Genomic DNA, 21,595 nt, shown 5'->3' with positions numbered 1-21,595 from the left:
AAACTGCTTAGTGATGTGTGTGTTCAACTCACAGAGGTGAACCTTTCCTTTGCTAGAGCAGTTATGAAACACTCTTTTTGTAGAATCTGCAAGTGTTCATTTGGAGCGCTTTGAGGCCTATGGTGGAAAAAGAAATATCTTCACATAAAACCTAGACAGAAGCATTCTTTGAAACTTCTTTATGATGTGTGCATTCAACTCACAGAGTTGAACCTTCTTTTTCATGGAGCAGTTTGGAAAGAGTCTTTTTGCAGCATCTGCAAGTTGATATTTGGAGCTCTTTCAGGCCTTTGTTAGAAGCGGGAATATCTTCCCATAAAAACTAAACCGAAGCATTCTCACAAACTGCTTTGTGATGTGTGTGTTCAACTCACAGAGGTGAACCTTTCCTTTGCTAGAGCAGTTATGAAACACTCTTTTTGTAGAATCTGCAAGTGTTCATTTGGAGCGCTTTGAGGCCTATGGTGGAAAAAGAAATATCTTCATATATAAACAAGGCAGAAGCATTCTCAGAAACCCCTTTATGATGTGTGCATTCAACTCAGAGAGATAAGCCTTCCTTTTGATAGAGCAGTTTTGAACCTGTGTTTTTGCAGAATCTGCAAGTGGATATTTGGAGCCCTTTCAGGCCTTCGTTGGAAACGGGAATATCTTCCCATAAAAACTAAACAGAAGAGTTCTGTGAAACTGCTTTGTGTAGTATGAATCCAACTCACAGAGTTGAACACTTCCTTTGAAAGAGCAGCTTTGAAACACTCTTTTTGTAGAATCTGCAAGTGTTCATTTGGAGCGCTTTGAGGCCTATGGTGGAAAGGGAAATATCTTCACATAAAACCTAGACAGAAGCATTCTTTGAAACTTCTTTATGATGTGTGCATTCAACTCACAGAGTTGAACATTCCTTTTCATGGAGCAGTTTGGAAAGAGTCTTTTTGCAGCATCTGCAAGTGGATATTTGGAGCTCTTTCAGGCCTTTGTTAGAAGCGGGAATATCTTCCCATTAAAACTGGACAGAAGCATTCTCACAAACTGCTTTGTGATGTGTGTGTTCAACTCACAGAGGTGAACCTTTCCTTTGCTAGAGCAGTTATGAAACACTCCTTTTGTAGAATCTGCAAGTGTTCATTTGGAGCGCTTTGAGGCCTATGGTGGAAAAAGAAATATCTTCACATAAAACCTAGACAGAAGCATTCTTTGAAACTTCTTTATGATGTGTGCATTCAACTCACAGAGTTGAACCTTCTTTTTCATGGAGCAGTTTGGAAAGAGTCTTTTTGCAGCATCTGCAAGTGGATATTTGGAGCTCTTTCAGGCCTTTGCTAGAAGCGGGAATGTCTTCCCATAAAAACTGGACAGAAGCATTCTCACAAACTGCTTTGAGATGTGTGTGTTCAACTCACAGAGGTGAACCTTTCCTTTGCTAGAGCAGTTATGAAACACTCTTTTTGTAGAATCTGCAAGTGTTCATTTGGAGCGATTTGAGGCCTATGGTGGAAAAAGAAATATCTTCATATATAAACAAGGCAGAAGCATTCTCAGAAAGCTCTTTATGATGTGTGCATTCAACTCAGAGAGATAAGCCTTCCTTTTGATAGAGCAGTTTTGAAACTGTATTTTTGCAGAATCTGCAAGTGGATATTTGGAGCCCTTTCAGGCCTTCGTTGGAAACGGGAATATCTTCCCATAAAAACTAAACAGAAGAGTTCTGTGAAACTGCTTTGTGTAGTATGAATCCAACTCACAGAGTTGAACACTTCCTTTGAAAGAGCAGTTTTGAAACACTCTTTTTGTAGAATGTGCAAGTGTTCGTTTGGAGCGCTTTGAGGCCTATGGTGGAAAAGGAAATATCTTCAAATATAAACCAGGCAGAAGCATTCTTAGAAACCTCTTTATGATGTGTGCATTCAACTCGGAGAGATAAGCCTTCCTTTTGATAGAGCAGTTTTGAAACTGTGTTTTGGCAGAATCTGCAAGTGGATACTTAGAGCCCTTTCAGGCCTTCGTTGCAAACGGGAATATCTTCCCATAAAAACGAAACAGAAACGTTCTGTGAAACTGCTTTGTGAAGTATGAATCCAACTCACAGAGTTGAACACTTCTTTTGAAAGAGCAGCTTTGAAACACTCTTTTTGTAGAATCTACATGTGTTCATTTGGAGCGCTTTGAGGCCTATGGTGGAAAAGGAAATATCGTCACATAATACCTAGACAGAAGCATTCTTTGAAACTTCTTTATGATGTGTGCATTCAACTCACAGAGTTGAACCTTCCTTTTCATGGAGCAGTTTGGAAAGAGTCTTTTTGCAGCATCTGCAAGTGGATATTTGGAGCTCTTTCAGGCCTTTGTTAGAAGCGGGAATATCTTCCCATAAAAACTAAACCGAAGCATTCTCACAAACTGCTTTGTGATGTGTGTGTTCAACTCACAGAGGTGAACCTTTCCTTTGCTAGAGCAGTTATGAAACACTCTTTTTGTAGAATCTGCAAGTGTTCATTTGGAGCGCTTTGAGGCCTATGGTGGAAAAAGAAATATCTTCATATATAAACAAGGCAGAAGCATTCTCAGAAACCCCTTTATGATGTGTGCATTCAACTCAGAGAGATAAGGCTTCCTTTTGATAGAGCAGTTTTGAACCTGTGTTTTTGCAGAATCTGCAAGTGGATATTTGGAGCCCTTTCAGGCCTTCGTTGGAAACGGGAATATCTTCCCATAAAAACTAAACAGAAGAGTTCTGTGAAACTGCTTTGTGTAGTATGAATCCAACTCGCAGAGTTGAAAACTTCTTTTGAAAGAGCAGTTTTGAAACACTCTTTTTGTAGAATCTGCAAGTGTTCGTTTGGAGCGCTTTGAGGCCTATGGTGGAAAAGGAAATATCTTCACATATAAACCAGGCAGAAGCATTCTCAGAAACCTCTTTATGATGTGTGCATTCAACTCGGAGAGATAAGCCTTCCTTTTGATAGAGCAGTTTTGAAACTGTGTTTTGGCAGAATCTGCAAGTGGATACTTAGAGCCCTTTCAGGCCTTCGTTGCAAACGGGAATATCTTCCGATAAAAACGAAACAGAAACGTTCTGTGAAACTGCTTTGTGAAGTATGAATCCAACTCACAGAGTTGAACACTTCTTTTGAAAGAGCAGCTTTGAAACACTCTTTTTGTAGAATCTACATGTGTTCATTTGGAGCGCTTTGAGGCCTATGGTGGAAAAGGAAATATCGTCACATAATACCTAGACAGAAGCATTCTTTGAAACTTCTTTATGATGTGTGCATTCAACTCACAGAGTTGAACTTTCCTTTTCATGGAGCAGTTTGGAAAGAGTCTTTTTGCAGCATCTGCAAGTGGATATTTGGAGCTCTTTCAGGCCTTTGTTAGAAGCGGGAATATCTTCCCATAAAAACTGGACAGAAGCATTCTCACAAACTGCTTTGTGATGTGTGTGTTCAACTCACAGAGGTGAACCTTTCCTTTGCTAGAGCAGTTATGAAACACTCTTTTTGTAGAATCTGCAAGTGTTCATTTGGAGCGATTTGAGGCCTATGGTGGAAAAAGAAATATCTTCATATATAAACAAGGCAGAAGCATTCTCAGAAAGCTCTTTATGATGTGTGCATTCAACTCAGAGAGATAAGCCTTCCTTTTGATAGAGCAGTTTTGAAACTGTGTTTTTGCAGAATCTGCAAGTGGATATTTGGAGCCCTTTCAGGCCTTCGTTGGAAACGGGAATATCTTCCATTAAAAACTAAACAGAAGAGTTCTGCGAAACTGCTTTGTGTAGTATGAATCCAACTCACAGAGTTGAACACTTCCTTTCAAAGAGCAGTTTTGAAACACTCTTTTTGTAGAATCTGCAAGTGTTCGTTTGGAGCGCTTTGAGGCCTATGGTGGAAAAGGAAATATCTTCACATATAATCCAGGCAGAAGCATTCTCAGAAACCTCTTTATGATGTGTGCATTCAACTCGGAGAGATAAGCCTTCCTTTTGATAGAGCAGTTTTGCAACTGTGTTTTTGCAGAATCTGCAAGTGTATATTTGGAGCCCTTTCAGGCCTTCGTTGGAAACGGGAATATCTTCCCATAAAAACTAAACAGAAGCGTTCTGTGAAACTCCTTTGTGAAGTATGAATCCAACTCACAGAGTTGAACACTTCTTTTGAAAGAGCAGCTTTGAAACACTCTTTTTGTAGAATCTGCAAGTGTTCATTTGGAGCGCTTTGAGGCCTATGGTGGAAAAGGAAATATCTTCACATAAAACCTAGACAGAAGCATTCTTTGAAACTTCTTTATGATGTGTGCATTCAACTCACAGAGTTGAACATTCCTTTTCATGGAGCAGTTTGGAAAGAGTCTTTTTGCAGCATCTGCAAGTGGATATTTGGAGCTCTTTCAGGCCTTTGTTAGAAGCGGGAATATCTTCCCATTAAAACTGGACAGAAGCATTCTCACAAACTGCTTAGTGATGTGTGTGTTCAACTCACAGAGGTGAACCTTTCCTTTGCTAGAGCAGTTATGAAACACTCTTTTTGTAGAATCTGCAAGTGTTCATTTGGAGCGCTTTGAGGCCTATGGTGGAAAAAGAAATATCTTCACATAAAACCTAGACAGAAGCATTCTTTGAAACTTCTTTATGATGTGTGCATTCAACTCACAGAGTTGAACCTTCTTTTTCATGGAGCAGTTTGGAAAGAGTCTTTTTGCAGCATCTGCAAGTTGATATTTGGAGCTCTTTCAGGCCTTTGTTAGAAGCGGGAATATCTTCCCATAAAAACTAAACCGAAGCATTCTCACAAACTGCTTTGTGATGTGTGTGTTCAACTCACAGAGGTGAACCTTTCCTTTGCTAGAGCAGTTATGAAACACTCTTTTTGTAGAATCTGCAAGTGTTCATTTGGAGCGCTTTGAGGCCTATGGTGGAAAAAGAAATATCTTCATATATAAACAAGGCAGAAGCATTCTCAGAAACCCCTTTATGATGTGTGCATTCAACTCAGAGAGATAAGCCTTCCTTTTGATAGAGCAGTTTTGAACCTGTGTTTTTGCAGAATCTGCAAGTGGATATTTGGAGCCCTTTCAGGCCTTCGTTGGAAACGGGAATATCTTCCCATAAAAACTAAACAGAAGAGTTCTGTGAAACTGCTTTGTGTAGTATGAATCCAACTCACAGAGTTGAACACTTCCTTTGAAAGAGCAGCTTTGAAACACTCTTTTTGTAGAATCTGCAAGTGTTCATTTGGAGCGCTTTGAGGCCTATGGTGGAAAGGGAAATATCTTCACATAAAACCTAGACAGAAGCATTCTTTGAAACTTCTTTATGATGTGTGCATTCAACTCACAGAGTTGAACATTCCTTTTCATGGAGCAGTTTGGAAAGAGTCTTTTTGCAGCATCTGCAAGTGGATATTTGGAGCTCTTTCAGGCCTTTGTTAGAAGCGGGAATATCTTCCCATTAAAACTGGACAGAAGCATTCTCACAAACTGCTTTGTGATGTGTGTGTTCAACTCACAGAGGTGAACCTTTCCTTTGCTAGAGCAGTTATGAAACACTCCTTTTGTAGAATCTGCAAGTGTTCATTTGGAGCGCTTTGAGGCCTATGGTGGAAAAAGAAATATCTTCACATAAAACCTAGACAGAAGCATTCTTTGAAACTTCTTTATGATGTGTGCATTCAACTCACAGAGTTGAACCTTCTTTTTCATGGAGCAGTTTGGAAAGAGTCTTTTTGCAGCATCTGCAAGTGGATATTTGGAGCTCTTTCAGGCCTTTGCTAGAAGCGGGAATGTCTTCCCATAAAAACTGGACAGAAGCATTCTCACAAACTGCTTTGAGATGTGTGTGTTCAACTCACAGAGGTGAACCTTTCCTTTGCTAGAGCAGTTATGAAACACTCTTTTTGTAGAATCTGCAAGTGTTCATTTGGAGCGATTTGAGGCCTATGGTGGAAAAAGAAATATCTTCATATATAAACAAGGCAGAAGCATTCTCAGAAAGCTCTTTATGATGTGTGCATTCAACTCAGAGAGATAAGCCTTCCTTTTGATAGAGCAGTTTTGAAACTGTATTTTTGCAGAATCTGCAAGTGGATATTTGGAGCCCTTTCAGGCCTTCGTTGGAAACGGGAATATCTTCCCATAAAAACTAAACAGAAGAGTTCTGTGAAACTGCTTTGTGTAGTATGAATCCAACTCACAGAGTTGAACACTTCCTTTGAAAGAGCAGTTTTGAAACACTCTTTTTGTAGAATGTGCAAGTGTTCGTTTGGAGCGCTTTGAGGCCTATGGTGGAAAAGGAAATATCTTCAAATATAAACCAGGCAGAAGCATTCTTAGAAACCTCTTTATGATGTGTGCATTCAACTCGGAGAGATAAGCCTTCCTTTTGATAGAGCAGTTTTGAAACTGTGTTTTGGCAGAATCTGCAAGTGGATACTTAGAGCCCTTTCAGGCCTTCGTTGCAAACGGGAATATCTTCCCATAAAAACGAAACAGAAACGTTCTGTGAAACTGCTTTGTGAAGTATGAATCCAACTCACAGAGTTGAACACTTCTTTTGAAAGAGCAGCTTTGAAACACTCTTTTTGTAGAATCTACATGTGTTCATTTGGAGCGCTTTGAGGCCTATGGTGGAAAAGGAAATATCGTCACATAATACCTAGACAGAAGCATTCTTTGAAACTTCTTTATGATGTGTGCATTCAACTCACAGAGTTGAACCTTCCTTTTCATGGAGCAGTTTGGAAAGAGTCTTTTTGCAGCATCTGCAAGTGGATATTTGGAGCTCTTTCAGGCCTTTGTTAGAAGCGGGAATATCTTCCCATAAAAACTGGACAGAAGCATTCTCACAAACTGCTTTGTGATGTGTGTGTTCAACTCACAGAGGTGAACCTTTCCTTTGCTAGAGCAGTTATGAAACACTCTTTTTGTAGAATCTGCAAGTGTTCATTTGGAGCGATTTGAGGCCTATGGTGGAAAAAGAAATATCTTCATATATAAACAAGGCAGAAGCATTCTCAGAAAGCTCTTTATGATGTGTGCATTCAACTCAGAGAGATAAGCCTTCCTTTTGATAGAGCAGTTTTGAAACTGTGTTTTTGCAGAATCTGCAAGTGGATATTTGGAGCCCTTTCAGGCCTTCGTTGGAAACGGGAATATCTTCCCATAAAAACTAAACAGAAGAGTTCTGTGAAACTGCTTTGTGTAGTATGAATCCAACTCACAGAGTTGAACACTTCTTTTGAAAGAGCAGTTTTGAAACACTCTTTTTGTAGAATCTGCAAGTGTTCGTTTGGAGCGCTTTGAGGCCTATGGTGGAAAAGGAAATATCTTCACATATAAACCAGGCAGAAGCATTCTCAGAAACCTCTTTATGATGTGTGCATTCAACTCGGAGAGATAAGCCTTCCTTTTGATAGAGCAGTTTTGAAACTGTGTTTTGGCAGAATCTGCAAGTGGATACTTAGAGCCCTTTCAGGCCTTCGTTGCAAACGGGAATATCTTCCCATAAAAACGAAACAGAAACGTTCTGTGAAACTGCTTTGTGAAGTATGAATCCAACTCACAGAGTTGAACACTTCTTTTGAAAGAGCAGCTTTGAAACACTCTTTTTGTAGAATCTACATGTGTTCATTTGGAGCGCTTTGAGGCCTATGGTGGAAAAGGAAATATCGTCACATAATACCTAGACAGAAGCATTCTTTGAAACTTCTTTATGATGTGTGCATTCAACTCACAGAGTTGAACCTTCCTTTTCATGGAGCAGTTTGGAAAGAGTCTTTTTGCAGCATCTGCAAGTGGATATTTGGAGCTCTTTCAGGCCTTTGTTAGAAGCGGGAATATCTTCCCATAAAAACTGGACAGAAGCATTCTCACAAACTGCTTTGTGATGTGTGTGTTCAACTCACAGAGGTGAACCTTTCCTTTGCTAGAGCAGTTATGAAACACTCTTTTTGTAGAATCTGCAAGTGTTCATTTGGAGCGATTTGAGGCCTATGGTGGAAAAAGAAATATCTTCATATATAAACAAGGCAGAAGCATTCTCAGAAAGCTCTTTATGATGTGTGCATTCAACTCAGAGAGATAAGCCTTCCTTTTGATAGAGCAGTTTTGAAACTGTGTTTTTGCAGAATCTGCAAGTGGATATTTGGAGCCCTTTCAGGCCTTCGTTGGAAACGGGAATATCTTCCCATAAAAACTAAACAGAAGAGTTCTGTGAAACTGCTTTGTGTAGTATGAATCCAACTCACAGAGTTGAACACTTCTTTTGAAAGAGCAGTTTTGAAACACTCTTTTTGTAGAATCTGCAAGTGTTCGTTTGGAGCGCTTTGAGGCCTATGGTGGAAAAGGAAATATCTTCACATATAAACCAGGCAGAAGCATTCTCAGAAACCTCTTTATGATGTGTGCATTCAACTCGGAGAGATAAGCCTTCCTTTTGATAGAGCAGTTTTGAAACTGTGTTTTGGCAGAATCTGCAAGTGGATACTTAGAGCCCTTTCAGGCCTTCGTTGCAAACGGGAATATCTTCCGATAAAAACGAAACAGAAACGTTCTGTGAAACTGCTTTGTGAAGTATGAATCCAACTCACAGAGTTGAACACTTCTTTTGAAAGCGCAGCTTTTAAACACTCTTTTTGTAGAATCTACATGTGTTCATTTGGAGCGCTTTGAGGCCTATGGTGGAAAAGGAAATATCGTCACATAATACCTAGACAGAAGCATTCTTTGAAACTTCTTTATGATGTGTGCATTCAACTCACAGAGTTGAACTTTCCTTTTCATGGAGCAGTTTGGAAAGAGTCTTTTTGCAGCATCTGCAAGTGGATATTTGGAGCTCTTTCAGGCCTTTGTTAGAAGCGGGAATATCTTCCCATAAAAACTGGACAGAAGCATTCTCACAAACTGCTTTGTGATGTGTGTGTTCAACTCACAGAGGTGAACCTTTCCTTTGCTAGAGCAGTTATGAAACACTCTTTTTGTAGAATCTGCAAGTGTTCATTTGGAGCGATTTGAGGCCTATGGTGGAAAAAGAAATATCTTCATATATAAACAAGGCAGAAGCATTCTCAGAAAGCTCTTTATGATGTGTGCATTCAACTCAGAGAGATAAGCCTTCCTTTTGATAGAGCAGTTTTGAAACTGTGTTTTTGCAGAATCTGCAAGTGGATATTTGGAGCCCTTTCAGGCCTTCGTTGGAAACGGGAATATCTTCCATTAAAAACTAAACAGAAGAGTTCTGCGAAACTGCTTTGTGTAGTATGAATCCAACTCACAGAGTTGAACACTTCCTTTCAAAGAGCAGTTTTGAAACACTCTTTTTGTAGAATCTGCAAGTGTTCGTTTGGAGCGCTTTGAGGCCTATGGTGGAAAAGGAAATATCTTCACATATAATCCAGGCAGAAGCATTCTCAGAAACCTCTTTATGATGTGTGCATTCAACTCGGAGAGATAAGCCTTCCTTTTGATAGAGCAGTTTTGCAACTGTGTTTTTGCAGAATCTGCAAGTGTATATTTGGAGCCCTTTCAGGCCTTCGTTGGAAACGGGAATATCTTCCCATTAAAACTAAAAAGAAGCGTTCTGTGAAACTCCTTTGTGAAGTATGAATCCAACTCACAGAGTTGAACACTTCTTTTGAAAGAGCAGCTTTGAAACACTCTTTTTGTAGAATCTGCAAGTGTTCATTTGGAGCGCTTTGAGGCCTATGGTGGAAAAGGAAATATCTTCACATAAAACCTAGACAGAAGCATTCTTTGAAACTTCTTTATGATGTGTGCATTCAACTCACAGAGTTGAACATTCCTTTTCATGGAGCAGTTTGGAAAGAGTCTTTTTGCAGCATCTGCAAGTGGATATTTGGAGCTCTTTCAGGCCTTTGTTAGAAGCGGGAATATCTTCCCATTAAAACTGGACAGAAGCATTCTCACAAACTGCTTTGTGATGTGTGTGTTCAACTCACAGAGGTGAACCTTTCCTTTGCTAGAGCAGTTATGAAACACTCTTTTTGTAGAATCTGCAAGTGTTCATTTGGAGCGCTTTGTGGCCTATGGTGGAAAAAGAAATATCTTCACATAAAACCTAGACAGAAGCATTCTTTGAAACTTCTTTATGATGTGTGCATTCAACTCACAGAGTTGAACCTTCTTTTTCATGGAGCAGTTTGGAAAGAGTCTTTTTGCAGCATCTGCAAGTTGATATTTGGAGCTCTTTCAGGCCTTTGTTAGAAGCGGGAATATCTTCCCATAAAAACTAAACCGAAGCATTCTCACAAACTGCTTTGTGATGTGTGTGTTCAACTCACAGAGGTGAACCTTTCCTTTGCTAGAGCAGTTATGAAACACTCTTTTTGTAGAATCTGCAAGTGTTCATTTGGAGCGCTTTGAGGCCTATGGTGGAAAAAGAAATATCTTCATATATAAACAAGGCAGAAGCATTCTCAGAAACCCCTTTATGATGTGTGCATTCAACTCAGAGAGATAAGCCTTCCTTTTGATAGAGCAGTTTTGAACCTGTGTTTTTGCAGAATCTGCAAGTGGATATTTGGAGCCCTTTCAGGCCTTCGTTGGAAACGGGAATATCTTCCCATAAAAACTAAACAGAAGAGTTCTGTGAAACTGCTTTGTGTAGTATGAATCCAACTCACAGAGTTGAACACTTCCTTTGAAAGAGCAGCTTTGAAACACTCTTTTTGTAGAATCTGCAAGTGTTCATTTGGAGCGCTTTGAGGCCTATGGTGGAAAGGGAAATATCTTCACATAAAACCTAGACAGAAGCATTCTTTGAAACTTCTTTATGATGTGTGCATTCAACTCACAGAGTTGAACATTCCTTTTCATGGAGCAGTTTGGAAAGAGTCTTTTTGCAGCATCTGCAAGTGGATATTTGGAGCTCTTTCAGGCCTTTGTTAGAAGCGGGAATATCTTCCCATTAAAACTGGACAGAAGCATTCTCACAAACTGCTTTGTGATGTGTGTGTTCAACTCACAGAGGTGAACCTTTCCTTTGCTAGAGCAGTTATGAAACACTCCTTTTGTAGAATCTGCAAGTGTTCATTTGGAGCGCTTTGAGGCCTATGGTGGAAAAAGAAATATCTTCACATAAAACCTAGACAGAAGCATTCTTTGAAACTTCTTTATGATGTGTGCATTCAACTCACAGAGTTGAACCTTCTTTTTCATGGAGCAGTTTGGAAAGAGTCTTTTTGCAGCACCTGCAAGTGGATATTTGGAGCTCTTTCAGGCCTTTGCTAGAAGCGGGAATATCTTCCCATAAAAACTGGACAGAAGCATTCTCACAAACTGCTTTGAGATGTGTGTGTTCAACTCACAGAGGTGAACCTTTCCTTTGCTAGAGCAGTTATGAAACACTCTTTTTGTAGAATCTGCAAGTGTTCATTTGGAGCGATTTGAGGCCTATGGTGGAAAAAGAAATATCTTCATATATAAACAAGGCAGAAGCATTCTCAGAAAGCTCTTTATGATGTGTGCATTCAACTCAGAGAGATAAGCCTTCCTTTTGATAGAGCAGTTTTGAAACTGTATTTTTGCAGAATCTGCAAGTGGATATTTGGAGCCCTTTCAGGCCTTCGTTGGAAACGGGAATATCTTCCCATAAAAACTAAACAGAAGAGTTCTGTGAAACTGCTTTGTGTAGTATGAATCCAACTCACAGAGTTGAACACTTCCTTTGAAAGAGCAGTTTTGAAACACTCTTTTTGTAGAATGTGCAAGTGTTCGTTTGGAGCGCTTTGAGGCCTATGGTGGAAAAGGAAATATCTTCACATATAAACCAGGCAGAAGCATTCTCAGAAACCTCTTTATGATGTGTGCATTCAACTCGGAGAGATAAGCCTTCCTTTTGATAGAGCAGTTTTGAAACTGTGTTTTGGCAGAATCTGCAAGTGGATACTTAGAGCCCTTTCAGGCCTTCGTTGCAAACGGGAATATCTTCCCATAAAAACGAAACAGAAACGTTCTGTGAAACTGCTTTGTGAAGTATGAATCCAACTCACAGAGTTGAACACTTCTTTTGAAAGAGCAGCTTTGAAACACTCTTTTTGTAGAATCTACATGTGTTCATTTGGAGCGCTTTGAGGCCTATGGTGGAAAAGGAAATATCGTCACATAATACCTAGACAGAAGCATTCTTTGAAACTTCTTTATGATGTGTGCATTCAACTCACAGAGTTGAACCTTCCTTTTCATGGAGCAGTTTGGAAAGAGTCTTTTTGCAGCATCTGCAAGTGGATATTTGGAGCTCTTTCAGGCCTTTGTTAGAAGCGGGAATATCTTCCCATAAAAACTGGACAGAAGCATTCTCACAAACTGCTTTGTGATGTGTGTGTTCAACTCACAGAGGTGAACCTTTCCTTTGCTAGAGCAGTTATGAAACACTCTTTTTGTAGAATCTGCAAGTGTTCATTTGGAGCGATTTGAGGCCTATGGTGGAAAAAGAAATATCTTCATATATAAACAAGGCAGAAGCATTCTCAGAAAGCTCTTTATGATGTGTGCATTCAACTCAGAGAGATAAGCCTTCCTTTTGATAGAGCAGTTTTGAAACTGTATTTTTGCAGAATCTGCAAGTGGATATTTGGAGCCCTTTCAGGCCTTCGTTGGAAACGGGAATATCTTCCCATAAAAACTAAACAGAAGAGTTCTGTGAAACTGCTTTGTGTAGTATGAATCCAACTCACAGAGTTGAACACTTCCTTTGAAAGAGCAGTTTTGAAACACTCTTTTTGTAGAATCTGCAAGTGTTCGTTTGGAGCGCTTTGAGGCCTATGGTGGAAAAGGAAATATCTTCACATATAAACCAGGCAGAAGCATTCTCAGAAACCTCTTTATGATGTGTGCATTCAACTCGGAGAGATAAGCCTTCCTTTTGATAGAGCAGTTTTGAAAGTGTGTTTTGGCAGAATCTGCAAGTGGATACTTAGAGCCCTTTCAGGCCTTCGTTGCAAACGGGAATATCTTCCCATAAAAACGAAACAGAAACGTTCTGTGAAACTGCTTTGTGAAGTATGAATCCAACTCACAGAGTTGAACACTTCTTTTGAAAGAGCAGCTTTGAAACACTCTTTTTGTAGAATCTACATGTGTTCATTTGGAGCGCTTTGAGGCCTATGGTGGAAAAGGAAATATCGTCACATAATACCTAGACAGAAGCATTCTTTGAAACTTCTTTATGATGTGTGCATTCAACTCACAGAGTTGAACTTTCCTTTTCATGGAGCAGTTTGGAAAGAGTCTTTTTGCAGCATCTGCAAGTGGATATTTGGAGCTCTTTCAGGCCTTTGTTAGAAGCGGGAATATCTTCCCATAAAAACTGGACAGAAGCATTCTCACAAACTGCTTTGTGATGTGTGTGTTCAACTCACAGAGGTGAACCTTTCCTTTGCTAGAGCAGTTATGAAACACTCTTTTTGTAGAATCTGCAAGTGTTCATTTGGAGCGATTTGAGGCCTATGGTGGAAAAAGAAATATCTTCATATATAAACAAGGCAGAAGCATTCTCAGAAAGCTCTTTATGATGTGTGCATTCAACTCAGAGAGATAAGCCTTCCTTTTGATAGAGCAGTTTTGAAACTGTGTTTTTGCAGAATCTGCAAGTGGATATTTGGAGCCCTTTCAGGCCTTCGTTGGAAACGGGAATATCTTCCATTAAAAACTAAACAGAAGAGTTCTGTGAAACTGCTTTGTGTAGTATGAATCCAACTCACAGAGTTGAACACTTCCTTTCAAAGAGCAGTTTTGAAACACTCTTTTTGTAGAATCTGCAAGTGTTCGTTTGGAGCGCTTTGAGGCCTATGGTGGAAAAGGAAATATCTTCACATATAATCCAGGCAGAAGCATTCTCAGAAACCTCTTTATGATGTGTGCATTCAACTCGGAGAGATAAGCCTTCCTTTTGATAGAGCAGTTTTGCAACTGTGTTTTTGCAGAATCTGCAAGTGTATATTTGGAGCCCTTTCAGGCCTTCGTTGGAAACGGGAATATCTTCCCATAAAAACTAAACAGAAGCGTTCTGTGAAACTCCTTTGTGAAGTATGAATCCAACTCACAGAGTTGAACACTTCTTTTGAAAGAGCAGTTTTGAAACACTCTTTTTGTAGAATCTGCAAGTGTTCATTTGGAGCGCTTTGAGGCCTATGGTGGAAAAGGAAATATCTTCACATAAAACATAGACAGAAGCATTCTTTGAAACTTCTTTATGATGTGTGCATTCAACTCACAGTGTTGAACATTCCTTTTCATGGAGCAGTTTGGAAAGAGTCTTTTTGCAGCATCTGCAAGTGGATATTTGGAGCTCTTTCAGGCCTTTGTTAGAAGCGGGAATATCTTCCCATAAAAACTGGACAGAAGCATTCTCACAAACTGCTTTGTGATGTGTGTGTTCAACTCACAGAGGTGAACCTTTCCTTTGCTAGAGCAGTTATGAAACACTCTTTTTGTAGAATCTGCAAGTGTTCATTTGGAGCGCTTTGAGGCCTATGGTGGAAAAAGAAATATCTTCACATAAAACCTAGACAGAAGCATTCTTTGAAACTTCTTTATGATGTGTGCATTCAACTCACAGAGTTGAACCTTCTTTTTCATGGAGCAGTTTGGAAAGAGTCTTTTTGCAGCATCTGCAAGTGGATATTTGGAGCTCTTTCAGGCCTTTGCTAGAAGCGGGAATATCTTCCCATAAAAACTGGACAGAAGCATTCTCACAAACTGCTGTGAGATGTGTGTGTTCAACTCACAGAGGTGAACCTTTCCTTTGCTAGAGCAGTTATGAAACACTCTTTTTGTAGAATCTGCAAGTGTTCATTTGGAGCGATTTGAGGCCTATGGTGGAAAAAGAAATATCTTCATATATAAACAAGGCAGAAGCATTCTCAGAAAGCTCTTTATGATGTGTGCATTCAACTCAGAGAGATAAGCCTTCCTTTTGATAGAGCAGTTTTGAAACTGTATTTTTGCAGAAGCTGCAAGTGGATATTTGGAGCCCTTTCAGGCCTTCGTTGGAAACGGGAATATCTTCCCATAAAAACTAAACAGAAGAGTTCTGTGAAACTGCTTTGTGTAGTATGAATCCAACTCACAGAGTTGAACACTTCCTTTGAAAGAGCAGTTTTGAAACACTCTTTTTGTAGAATGTGCAAGTGTTCGTTTGGAGCGCTTTGAGGCCTATGGTGGAAAAGGAAATATCTTCACATATAAACCAGGCAGAAGCATTCTCAGAAACCTCTTTATGATGTGTGCATTCAACTCGGAGAGATAAGCCTTCCTTTTGATAGAGCAGTTTTGAAAGTGTGTTTTGGCAGAATCTGCAAGTGGATACTTAGAGCCCTTTCAGGCCTTCGTTGCAAACGGGAATATCTTCCCATAAAAACGAAACAGAAACGTTCTGTGAAACTGCTTTGTGAAGTATGAATCCAACTCACAGAGTTGAACACTTCTTTTGAAAGAGCAGCTTTGAAACACTCTTTTTGTAGAATCTACATGTGTTCATTTGGAGCGCTTTGAGGCCTATGGTGGAAAAGGAAATATCGTCACATAATACCTAGACAGAAGCATTCTTTGAAACTTCTTTATGATGTGTGCATTCAACTCACAGAGTTGAACCTTCCTTTTCATGGAGCAGTTTGGAAAGAGTCTTTTTGCAGCATCTGCAAGTGGATATTTGGAGCTCTTTCAGGCCTTTGTTAGAAGCGGGAATATCTTCCCATAAAAACTGGACAGAAGCATTCTCACAAACTGCTTTGTGATGTGTGTGTTCAACTCACAGAGGTGAACCTTTCCTTTGCTAGAGCAGTTATGAAACACTCTTTTTGTAGAATCTGCAAGTGTTCATTTCGAGCGATTTGAGGCCTATGGTGGAAAAAGAAATATCTTCATATATAAACAAGGCAGAAGCATTCTCAGAAAGCTCTTTATGATGTGTGCATTCAACTCAGAGAGATAAGCCTTCCTTTTGATAGAGCAGTTTTGAAACTGTGTTTTTGCAGAATCTGCAAGTGGATATTTGGAGCCCTTTCAGGCCTTCGTTGGAAACGGGAATATCTTCCCATAAAAACTAAACAGAAGAGTTCTGTGAAACTGCTTTGTGTAGTATGAATCCAACTCACAGAGTTGAACACTTCTTTTGAAAGAGCAGTTTTGAAACACTCTTTTTGTAGAATCTGCAAGTGTTCGTTTGGAGAGCTTTGAGGCCTATGGTGGAAAAGGAAATATCTTCACATATAAACCAGGCAGAAGCATTCTCAGAAACCTCTTTATGATGTGTGCATTCAACTCGGAGAGATAAGCCTTCCTTTTGATAGAGCAGTTTTGAAACTGTGTTTTGGCAGAATCTGCAAGTGGATACTTAGAGCCCTTTCAGGCCTTCGTTGCAAACGGGAATATCTTCCCATAAAAACGAAACAGAAACGTTCTGTGAAACTGCTTTGTGAAGTATGAATCCAACTCACAGAGTTGAACACTTCTTTTGAAAGAGCAGCTTTGAAACACTCTTTTTGTAGAATCTACATGTGTTAATTTGGAGCGCTTTGAGGCCTATGGTGGAAAAGGAAATATCGTCACATAATACCTAGACAGAAGCATTCTTTGAAACTTCTTTATGATGTGTGCATTCAACTCACAGAGTTGAACCTTCCTTTTCATGGAGCAGTTTGGAAAGAGTCTTTTTGCAGCATCTGCAAGTGGATATTTGGAGCTCTTTCAGGCCTTTGTTAGAAGCGGGAATATCTTCCCATAAAAACTGGACAGAAGCATTCTCACAAACTGCTTTGTGATGTGTGTGTTCAACTCACAGAGGTGAACCTTTCCTTTGCTAGAGCAGTTATGAAACACTCTTTTTGTAGAATCTGCAAGTGTTCATTTGGAGCGATTTGAGGCCTATGGTGGAAAAAGAAATATCTTCATATATAAACAAGGCAGAAGCATTCTCAGAAAGCTCTTTATGATGTGTGCATTCAACTCAGAGAGATAAGCCTTCCTTTTGATAGAGCAGTTTTGAAACTGTGTTTTTGCAGAATCTGCAAGTGGATATTTGGAGCCCTTTCAGGCCTTCGTTGGAAACGGGAATATCTTCCCATAAAAACTAAACAGAAGAGTTCTGTGAAACTGCTTTGTGTAGTATGAATCCAACTCACAGAGTTGAACACTTCCTTTCAAAGAGCAGTTTTGAAACACTCTTTTTGTAGAATCTGCAAGTGTTCGTTTGGAGCGCTTTGAGGCCTATGGTGGAAAAGGAAATATCTTCACATATAATCCAGGCAGAAGCATTCTCAGAAACCTCTTTATGATGTGTGCATTCAACTCGGAGAGATAAGCCTTCCTTTTGATAGAGCAGTTTTGCAACTGTGTTTTTGCAGAATCTGCAAGTGTATATTTGGAGCCCTTTCAGGCCTTCGTTGGAAACGGGAATATCTTCCCATAAAAACTAAACAGAAGCGTTCTGTGAAACTACTTTGTGAAGTATGAATCCAACTCACAGAGTTGAACACTTCTTTTGAAAGAGCAGCTTTGAAACACTCTTTTTGTAGAATCTGCAAGTGTTCATTTGGAGCGCTTTGAGGCCTATGGTGGAAAAGGAAATATCTTCACATAAAACCTAGACAGAAGCATTCTTTGAAACTTCTTTATGATGTGTGCATTCAACTCACAGAGTTGAACATTGCTTTTCATGGAGCAGTTTGGAAAGAGTCTTTTTGCAGCATCTGCAAGTGGATATTTGGAGCTCTTTCAGGCCTTTGTTAGAAGCGGGAATATCTTCCCATTAAAACTGGACAGAAGCATTCTCACAAACTGCTTTGTGATGTGTGTGTTCAACTCACAGAGGTGAACCTTTCCTTTGCTAGAGCAGTTATGAAACACTCTTTTTGTAGAATCTGCAAGTGTTCATTTGGAGCGCTTTGAGGCCTATGGTGGAAAAAGAAATATCTTCACATAAAACCTAGACAGAAGCATTCTTTGAAACTTCTTTATGATGTGTGCATTCAACTCACAGAGTTGAACCTTCTTTTTCATGGAGCAGTTTGGAAAGAGTCTTTTTGCAGCATCTGCAAGTGGATATTTGGAGCTCTTTCAGGCCTTTGTTAGAAGCGGGAATATCTTCCCATAAAAACTAAACCGAAGCATTCTCACAAACTGCTTTGTGATGTGTGTGTTCAACTCACAGAGGTGAACCTTTCCTTTGCTAGAGTAGTTATGAAACACTCTTTTTGTAGAATCTGCAAGTGTTCATTTGGAGCGCTTTGAGGCCTACGGTGGAAAAAGAAATATCTTCATATATAAACAAGGCAGAAGCATTCTCAGAAACCCCTTTATGATGTGTGCATTCAACTCAGAGAGATAAGCCTTCCTTTTGATAGAGCAGTTTTGAACCTGTGTTTTTGCAGAATCTGCAAGTGGATATTTGGAGCCCTTTCAGGCCTTCTTTGGAAACGGGAATATCTTCCCATAAAAACTAAACAGAAGAGTTCTGTGAAACTGCTTTGTGTAGTATGAATCCAACTCACAGAGTTGAACACTTCCTTTGAAAGAGCAGTTTTGAAACCCTCTTTTTGTAGAATCTGCAAGTGTTCGTTTGGAGCGCTTTGAGGCCTATGGTGGAAAAGGAAATATCTTCACATATAAACCAGGCAGAAGCATTCTCAGAAACCTCTTTATGATGTGTGCATTCAACTCGGAGAGATAAGCCTTCCTTTTGATAGAGCAGTTTTGAAAGTGTGTTTTGGCAGAATCTGCAAGTGGATACTTAGAGCCCTTTCAGGCCTTCGTTGCAAACGGGAATATCTTCCCATAAAAACGAAACAGAAAAGTTCTGTGAAACTGCTTTGTGAAGTATGAATCCAACTCACAGAGTTGAACACTTCTTTTGAAAGAGCAGCTTTGAAACACTCTTTTTGTAGAATCTACATGTGTTCATTTGGAGCGCTTTGAGGCCTATGGTGGAAAAGGAAATATCGTCACATAATACCTAGACAGAAGCATTCTTTGAAACTTCTTTATGATGTGTGCATTCAACTCACAGAGTTGAACCTTCCTTTTCATGGAGCAGTTTGGAAAGAGTCTTTTTGCAGCATCTGCAAGTGGATATTTGGAGCTCTTTCAGGCCTTTGTTAGAAGCGGGAATATCTTCCCATAAAAACTGGACAGAAGCATTCTCACAAACTGCTTTGTGATGTGTGTGTTCAACTCACAGAGGTGAACCTTTCCTTTGCTAGAGCAGTTATGAAACACTCTTTTTGTAGAATCTGCAAGTGTTCATTTGGAGCGATTTGAGGCCTATGGTGGAAAAAGAAATATCTTCATATATAAACAAGGCAGAAGCATTCTCAGAAAGCTCTTTATGATGTGTGCATTCAACTCAGAGAGATAAGCCTTCCTTTTGATAGAGCAGTTTTGAAACTGTGTTTTTGCAGAATCTGCAAGTGGATATTTGGAGCCCTTTCAGGCCTTCGTTGGAAACGGGAATATCTTCCCATAAAAACTAAACAGAAGAGTTCTGTGAAACTGCTTTGTGTAGTATGAATCCAACTCACAGAGTTGAACACTTCTTTTGAAAGAGCAGTTTTGAAACACTCTTTTTGTAGAATCTGCAAGTGTTCGTTTGGAGCGCTTTGAGGCCTATGGTGGAAAAGGAAATATCTTCACATATAAACCAGGCAGAAGCATTCTCAGAAACCTCTTTATGATGTGTGCATTCAACTCGGAGAGATAAGCCTTCCTTTTGATAGAGCAGTTTTGAAACTGTGTTTTGGCAGAATCTGCAAGTGGATACTTAGAGCCCTTTCAGGCCTTCGTTGCAAACGGGAATATCTTCCCATAAAAACGAAACAGAAACGTTCTGTGAAACTGCTTTGTGAAGTATGAATCCAACTCACAGAGTTGAACACTTCTTTTGAAAGAGCAGCTTTGAAACACTCTTTTTGTAGAATCTGCAAGTGTTCATTTGGAGCGCTTTGAGGCCTATGGTGGAAAGGGAAATATCTTCACATAAAACCTAGACAGAAGCATTCTTTGAAACTTCTTTATGATGTGTGCATTCAACTCACAGAGTTGAACATTCCTTTTCATGGAGCAGTTTGGAAAGAGTCTTTTTGCAGCATCTGCAAGTGGATATTTGGAGCTCTTTCAGGCCTTTGTTAGAAGCGGGAATATCTTCCCATTAAAACTGGACAGAAGCATTCTCACAAACTGCTTTGTGATGTGTGTGTTCAACTCTCAGAGGTGAACCTTTCCTTTGCTAGAGCAGTTATGAAACACTCCTTTTGTAGAATCTGCAAGTGTTCATTTGGAGCGCTTTGAGGCCTATGGTGGAAAAAGAAATATCTTCACATAAAACCTAGACAGAAGCATTCTTTGAAACTTCTTTATGATGTGTGCATTCAACTCACAGAGTTGAACCTTCTTTTTCATGGAGCAGTTTGGAAAGAGTCTTTTTGCAGCATCTGCAAGTGGATATTTGGAGCTCTTTCAGGCCTTTGCTAGAAGCGGGAATATCTTCCCATAAAAACTGGACAGAAGCATTCTCACAAACTGCTTTGAGATGTGTGTGTTCAACTCACAGAGGTGAACCTTTCCTTTGCTAGAGCAGTTATGAAACACTCTTTTTGTAGAATCTGCAAGTGTTCATTTGGAGCGATTTGAGGCCTATGGTGGAAAAAGAAATATCTTCATATATAAACAAGGCAGAAGCATTCTCAGAAAGCTCTTTATGATGTGTGCATTCAACTCAGAGAGATAAGCCTTCCTTTTGATAGAGCAGTTTTGAAACTGTATTTTTGCAGAATCTGCAAGTGGATATTTGGAGCCCTTTCAGGCCTTCGTTGGAAACGGGAATATCTTCCCATAAAAACTAAACAGAAGAGTTCTGTGAAACTGCTTTGTGTAGTATGAATCCAACTCACAGAGTTGAACACTTCCTTTGAAAGAGCAGTTTTGAAACACTCTTTTTGTAGAATCTGCAAGTGTTCGTTTGGAGCGCTTTGAGGCCTATGGTGGAAAAGGAAATATCTTCACATATAAACCAGGCAGAAGCATTCTCAGAAACCTCTTTATGATGTGTGCATTCAACTCGGAGAGATAAGCCTTCCTTTTGATAGAGCAGTTTTGAAAGTGTGTTTTGGCAGAATCTGCAAGTGGATACTTAGAGCCCTTTCAGGCCTTCGTTGCAAACGGGAATATCTTCCCATAAAAACGAAACAGAAACGTTCTGTGAAACTGCTTTGTGAAGTATGAATCCAACTCACAGAGTTGAACACTTCTTTTGAAAGAGCAGCTTTGAAACACTCTTTTTGTAGAATCTACATGTGTTCATTTGGAGCGCTTTGAGGCCTATGGTGGAAAAGGAAATATCGTCACATAATACCTAGACAGAAGCATTCTTTGAAACTTCTTTATGATGTGTGCATTCAACTCACAGAGTTGAACTTTCCTTTTCATGGAGCAGTTTGGAAAGAGTCTTTTTGCAGCATCTGCAAGTGGATATTTGGAGCTCTTTCAGGCCTTTGTTAGAAGCGGGAATATCTTCCCATAAAAACTGGACAGAAGCATTCTCACAAACTGCTTTGTGATGTGTGTGTTCAACTCACAGAGGTGAACCTTTCCT

Source organism: Pongo abelii, chromosome 3 (assembly GCF_028885655.2).
Source record: "Pongo abelii isolate AG06213 chromosome 3, NHGRI_mPonAbe1-v2.0_pri, whole genome shotgun sequence".
In the NCBI taxonomy this organism is placed as follows: domain Eukaryota; kingdom Metazoa; phylum Chordata; class Mammalia; order Primates; family Hominidae; genus Pongo; species Pongo abelii.
The sequence above is the reverse complement of the archived record's forward strand: the minus strand, read 5'-3'. Positions refer to the sequence as shown.